This window comes from Schistocerca nitens, chromosome 1, assembly GCF_023898315.1.
Source record: "Schistocerca nitens isolate TAMUIC-IGC-003100 chromosome 1, iqSchNite1.1, whole genome shotgun sequence".
Taxonomy (NCBI): Eukaryota; Metazoa; Arthropoda; class Insecta; order Orthoptera; family Acrididae; genus Schistocerca; species Schistocerca nitens.
This window is the reverse complement of record NC_064614.1, coordinates 551,817,048-551,824,579: the sequence shown is the minus strand read 5'-3', so window position 1 is coordinate 551,824,579 and position 7,532 is coordinate 551,817,048.

Genomic DNA, 7,532 nt, shown 5'->3' with positions numbered 1-7,532 from the left:
CAGTTCGTATGTTCTTTCAGTTATGCTACTCTCGAACACAGAATGAGTAGCTTGACATTCAGAAGCAGCTGGAAATCGTCCTGACTACTGTCAAATGATTGGCAGCTACTGCAAGTCGTTGTGTTGAAAATGCTCCTGAGAGTCATGCACCTATGTCAAAATACCTCAAGCACTATCCTCTCCTGTGGATCCTTTCACCTCCATAGAAAGTACGCGAATTGTCATTACTCATCCAGTCAACGGTGGAGGCATTTCAATGATAGAGGTAGGTGTCCTGTACAGGGTGGATGGGGACCAGGGAGGACTCAAGGTGTTGTACCAATCCCCCTAACTAACAAATTTTAGGTGCTGTCTTTCACTGAAACTGAAGCTGAGCCACTGGACTCACTGTTTTGGGAAACCTGTTTTGTCTGTGTCAAGAGGAGGCAAACGCAAAAGGGTGGGGGTCTTTTGACTGTCGACAATTCAAACATATGGCGAATGCCAGTTCCCCTTAGGATAGGGAAATGGCAGCAAAGGACAGTAAAGGACGCCAGGTGCACTCAGTGTGTATGCCGGGGGTCTTATTCATCGTGTTGAAGAGGCTATTCCGGCTGCCATTGAGGGAACAGGGCGCGACCAACTGCTGATTATGATGCACGTTTTATACTAAAGCCTTAAGTATAGTATTTTATAAATATGGGTGGATATGATTATCGAATTATGGAAATTTATGCTTCGGCTAGCGTAATTGTAATGGATGTAAAATAAGCTTAAGCATATTCTTATATTCGTAATATTTCAGTAACTGAATAAATATTTCAACTAATTATGTCTAGAAATAGCAGACTGACGAAATCTCAAGTTCTTATCATAATTTGGACAAATTAGCATTTTGTGATTATTAAGCAGAAGTTCTTCAATTTAATGTATCCCAATTTTTCTTGATCTTTTATTTTTAAATATTAACATGACACTGGTTATTTTTATTATTTAAGTATCACACACAATTATTAGTATGTGGATTAATTAGAGGTATCTCTTCTTATCATTAACTAAAAGTAAATGAATTAAGTATTTCACACACACCACTTTTAGTTTTTAGAACAAAAGTTGTTTTTATCAGAAAATGTACACAATACTATCGAATGCGTAAGATTATCACTTACTTCTTAGTTTATTCTACTCTTTTTTTACCTTTTATTGCTTGAAGTGAAGGTCAGTAGACTTGTAGCTTGCTGAAAAGCGTTTAATTGGTATTTTGGAATCTCAAGGAGAGTTCTAACTAGCTTCTCGCCTCACGAGAGATTCAGAATGACTTAATTTAATCTCGTGCATATCGCATTGGCATTGTAAGAAAAAAATGTAGTAAAAAAAATCTATAACATGTATGAATTGGGAATTTGTGATTGCTACTACGAAATGAAAGTAGAAATGTTAAATGAAACAATTATTATTCAATAAAATAAGTTTTGTGTACTGAAATCTAACATTTTGTGAATAATTCTCACAGTTTTGAACATAACAAAGAACTGTGCCGTATTTCAGCGAAATACTTGGAAATTACAATAATCTTAGCCAGACTCTGGAGCGAAAGAATGAAGTAATCATAATAAGTTCCAATCAGTAGTCGCAATTGGCTCAAAATGGCTCTGAGCACTATGAGACTTAACATCTGAGGTCATCAGTCCCCTAGAACTTAGAACTACTTAAACCTAAATAACCTAAGGACATCACAAACATCCATGCCCGAGGCAGGATTTGAACCTATGACCATAGCGGTCATGCAGTTTCGAACTGAAGCGCTTAGAACCGCTTGGCCACTCTGGCCGGCAGTCGCAATTGGCGATAATAGTGGAATGATTAAATAAATTCCCAACAGGAATACAAGTGTAGTTCATTTGAACAAAATGGAAATATACATGAGCCTGATAACGTAAGACGCTGTCGGAAAGGCGGGCGATTAAAGAAGAAGAGAAAGAAAGGCAGGCGCGCATTCTTATATAGAACATAACACAGATAATAATAATATGCCGCTCACATTGTTCTGGGCGTACATATTCGCTGACTTCTAGCGCCGTTCATTGACTTAATGCTTACATTATATTGTTAAATCTTAATACTTCGATAGAAAAAGAAGCTAGTCTATTATTACGTCGCAGGCAGGGCACAATATTATAGTTTGAACAAATGATGTCTGTTGTCCGCGGTCTGAGATCATACTTCGGTCACGCCAATGACTTGCAGAGAATGTTGAGAAGAGCAGCATTGTGTATAGAGTTTCAAACAAGCTCACAATTTGCAGCTTTGTTCGCAGAACTCATCATGACCCTTTAGTTCTGAGTTGAGTGGAAAGATTGAACGAGAAAGTTCGAAGGTTCTGTGACAAGCTAGGCTTCGACTTCCTTGACTTATGCCATAGGGTTGAGAACTGTAGGATCCCCCTAAATGGGTCAGGTGTGCACCACATGTCACGGGCTGCTATTCAGGTAGCTGACTATGTATGGGATGCATGCAAAGGTTTTTTTAGATTGGGTGACTGTTCATTCAGCCTAGATAATGATAGCTGTAGGAAACCCAGAGGTGTCAGTATAAGATGAAAAGAAGTGCCTCCCATAGGTGAGAGTATTAAAATCCTAGTGGTTAACAGCCAAAGCATTCGCATAAAGTACCAGACATTGAAGCTCCTGAAAAACATGAAGCTCGCATAACACTAGGTTTAGATATCTGCTTGAAATCTTAAATTAACAGCAGTGGGATTTTTGAAGAAAATTTAAGTGAATATTGGAAGGATAGGCAAATAGGAAATGGGGTTGGTGTATTTGTCACAGTACACAAGAAGCTCAAATCCAGCGAGATAGAAACTGAAGCTGCATGTGAGTTGCTCTGGGCGAGACTCAGTATCAGGGGAGAGCATAAAATTATAATTAAATCTTTCTATCGCCCATTGCACTCATCTCCTGATGCAAAGGAAGGTTTTAGAAAAACTCAGTTCACTTGTACATAGGTTCCTCAATAGTACTGTATTCATCAGTGGAAACTTTGATCATTCAAAAATTAACTGGGAAAATTAATCAGTAAACTAGATAAAAGTTAGTAGTGTCATATCTCAATGAGGAACTTGAAACTTTCAATACAAGGCAGGACAATGTAGAGGAATCTTGGCTCAATTTGAAAGAATAATTGATCATGCACTGAATATATATGTACCCAGTAGATCAGTTCATAATGGAAAGAACCCTTCCTCATATAAAGTGGTTGTAAGGAAAGTTTTACAGAAACAGAGACTACTGCATAATAGGTGTAAAACAAAGCATAGGGATGAGATAGATAGATGCTGAATGAACCAAGTTTGAATGTCAAGACAGCAGTGCAAGAAGCCTGCAGTGAGTAACGTAGCAGAATATTGTCGAAAGATCTTTCGGAAAACCCAAAGAAATCTGACTGTATACATAGGCTGTTAGTGGCACCAAAGTTAGTGTCCAGTCCCTAGCGAATAAGACTGGAACTGTAATTTAGGGCAGCAAAGCAACAGCTGAAATTCTTAACTCTGTTTGCAAACGTTCCTTTACAAAGCAAAACCCAAAAGAATTGCCCCGACTGAATATGTCTACCACCGAAAAGATGATTAAAATCAGTATTAGTGTAGTAGCGTTGAGAAACAACTGAAATCGCTAAAACTGAACAAAGCTCCTGCGTCCAACGAAATCCCTATCAGATTCTATACTGAATTTGCGGCTGTGTTAGCCCCTTTGCTAACTTCTCTGGAACAAAAAAACCTGCCCTGTTCTTGGAAAAAAGCACAGGTAACAATTGTCTGCAAGAAGTGTAGTAGAAGTGATCCAGAACACTACCTTCCAGTATCCTTGACATTGATTTGTTGTAGAATCTTAGAACATATTTTGAGCTCAAGTGTAATAAGATATTTCGAAGAGAATTACTTGCTGGATGCCAACCAGCATGGATTCCGAAAACATCGATCATGTGAAACCAAAGTCATACTTTTCTCACACGACATACTGACAGCATTGGATCAAGGCAAGATGGTAGATGCAGTACTTCTTGATTTCTGCAAAAGCATTTGACTCAGTACCACACCCACACTTATTATCAAAACTATGATCATATGGGGCATCAAGTAAAATTTGTAACTGGACTGAAGACTTTTTGGTAGGGAGGACACAGCATGTTATCTTGAATAGAAGTCATCATCAGATGTAGAAATAATTTTGGGTGTGCTCCAGGGAAGTATGGTGGGACCCTTGCTGTTCATGTTGTATATTAACGACCTTGCAGACAACACTAACAATATCCACAGAATTTTTGCACATGATGCAGTTATCTATAATGAAGTACTGGCTGAAAGAAGGTTCAGTCAGATCTTTATATGATTTCGAAGTGGTGATTGGCAACTTGCTTTAAATTTTGAAAAAGGTAAAACTGTGAACTTTATAAAACGAAAATAAAAATAGTATTCTATGACTATAGTCTCAACGAGTCATTGTTGAACTGGGCAACTCATACAAATATCTGGGTGTAGCACTTTGCAGGGATCTGAAATGGAACGATCATATAAGCTCAGTCGTGGGTAAAGCAGGTGATAGACTACATCTTACTGCTAGAATACTGGTGAAGTGATATAAATCTACAAAGACATTGCTCACAAATCACATGAATGACTGGATCTAGAATATTGCTGAAGTGTATGGGACCTGCACCAAATAGGGCTAACAGGGGATATTGATCATATGCAGAGACAGCAATACAGGTTTGTTTGATCCATGGGAGAGTGTCTCAGAGATACTAAAGATACTGAATTGGCAGGTTTTGTAACATAGATGTCAACTATCTTGAAAAGCCTACTAACAAAGATTGAAGAACTGGCTTTAAATGATGAATATTAATTCACGAGGAATATGTTGCAAACCCCTACATATTGCTCACACAGGGGTTGGATGTTAGGATGAGATTAGAATAATTACAACTCGCACAGAGGCACTCAAACAATCATTCTTCCTGCTTCCTATATATGAATGGAACAGGAAGAATTCTTAATAACTGGTACAATGGGACGTACCCTCTGCCATGCTCGTCACAAATCTTTTGCAGAGTATAGATTTAGATGTAGATCCTTGTATCATTTTCCACTGTGTATTCCAATGCACAGTTGAACAGTAATGATGTTAGTCACCTTGTATTAAACCTGTTTTTGTGGGGAATGGTTAAAACATTTCTACTCTAGACTTGACTTTCGATTTGCTGTTGGTTAGAGCAAGTTCTGTTTGTTTAATTAGTTTTAGATAGAGTCCTTGATTCCTTAAAGTATTTAATACTGACGGTCTATGGAAACAGTCATATACGTTCTTCAAGTCTACAAATGTTATTGCTGGAGGTTTGTTCCGTTTCCTTGTATGCCATAATCAATTTTAAGCTAATGATCTACTCTGGACAGTTTGTCCATGGTCTGAAACCTCCATGGTATTTCACTAACTCCTGTTGTAGTTGTTTCTCTATTCTTCTACACAGGATCTTGGATAAAATATCGTTTGTGCAGTCTATGAGCGAGATTCCTCTGTAGTTGTACATTTTGCTCGTAACCCCCTTGTTGTGTAGTGGATGGATGATGGCCGTGTTCCAATGATTGCGGAATTGTTCTGTTATCAAAATTTTTTATAGAGAAATGTGTAGGGAGGTCTTCACTGTGTCACTTGAATATTTACACAATTCAACAAAAACCTGATCTTCTTCAGATCCATATAATTTTTTTGTCCTGTGACTGCTTTTTCTATTTCATGAGAAGTTACAGGGTCTAATTTTTTAGGTGTGTTATTCTTCCATGTTTATTGTGGGGGGAGCCTTATACTGTTGTTGTTGTTTCCTAAAGATTTTGTAAGAGCTTCTGGGATTGGTTTGGTGGTTTTTATCTTCTACAGAGTTTAGAATGTCTACATGGAATTCTCTCTTGATTCTCCTAATTGTGGGACTTTTTTCCTTTCATTTTTAAGGTTGATAGCATTTTCTTCTGTTTGGTGTGTTCGAAACTTTAACCATGCTTGGTGTCTCGTGTGTGTGTGTGTGCGTGTGTGTGTGTGTGTGTGTGTGTGTGTTATATTTGTTGATATTTGGCATTTTTGATTACCTGATGTGGGCCGCACATCCTTTTTTGTTCTATGAGTTTTTCATTCTCTTTCTTTAACGGAGCGAATTTGATTTCAATTTAACTATGTAGTGGTCTGAACCTGTGTCTGCTCTTCTCAATATCTTAATATTATAGATTACCTTACGATAAATTTTGTGTGTACAGACATGGTCTAGCTGCCACTCTCTCACCCTTCAGTCTGGACACTTCACATTTTAAGTGTATTTGACTTTGTTCAGAAACATGTTTTAGATATAAGATTGTGTTCTCAGCAGAGTTCCACAAGTCTTTGACCACTTTTTATTATAAAGTAATGTGGACTTCATTTCTCATTCATATCTCTGTATTTCCTTTCTTTTGCTAACTGGGCATTGAAGTCTCCCAATAAGATTTTTATATTCGTTTTTCTGTTCTGTTCACAGTTTGTTTGAAATTTATCTGTCCTGCCCTTTATTTTTGTTAGATTTTTTTTTCATTTGTAGGAGCATGAGCATTATTATTGTGTAAGGTTTATTAATTATTTGAAAAGTTAGTTACAATTCTTGGTGATATTGCTTGAAAATCATTTATTGAATCTATTATTTTCATGGAGGTATGTTCCACCTATGCAACTAAATGAAAGGCCGTTTGCTTTTTGCCATGTGCATTCCATAACTTTTATTTATGTAGCATCTTCAGTGGGCTTTAAGACATGTTTCTTTGTATTATAATCAATGTGTTATGTAGTATTATAACATATTATGATGTAACATTTTGTCTAGTTTTCGGGTTTGAGACAACTTTTAGAGCACAAATTTCATGAGGTTAAATTATCGTTTGGTGTTACTGATCTTTCAATTGTTGTTAGTCCATATGTGTGGTCCTGGTGATGTGTTCACTCTGTCCCCATGCTCCAGCTGGCGGATTTATGGCGTTTCTCACCCACATTTATTACATCACTTGCACTTTTCATTTTGCGATCAACATGAGTGTGTTTACAGTGTGTAGTGTTGTTACATTCATTATGAACCCTGTTCCAAATTGAGAATATTGATTCATAACCATCTGTCCTGGTTCCCCATTATACATTCTAGATCCTTATGATTCGAACAAGTCTTCTATTGTGTTTCTCATTTCTTAGAGCTCCACTATTAAAATTGTTTGTTTACTCAGTTCATCTTTGAAAGTCTTGAGTTTCCCATTCTTAAGCAGTGAGATTCTGTTTTGTGTTGCATGTAATTTATTTGCTTATATTAATATACTTTTGTGTTTTAATGTGCATTTGGGTGATTAAAAATACACCAATTCATTACTGTTTTCTAGATGGCTACCTTCTGAATGTAGTGCGATCTTTACCGCATTTTTGAAGAGGACGTTGGTGTTTTTTCCCTGAAAGATTTTTCCGTATTTGGCTTTCAAATGTAATTACATTAGT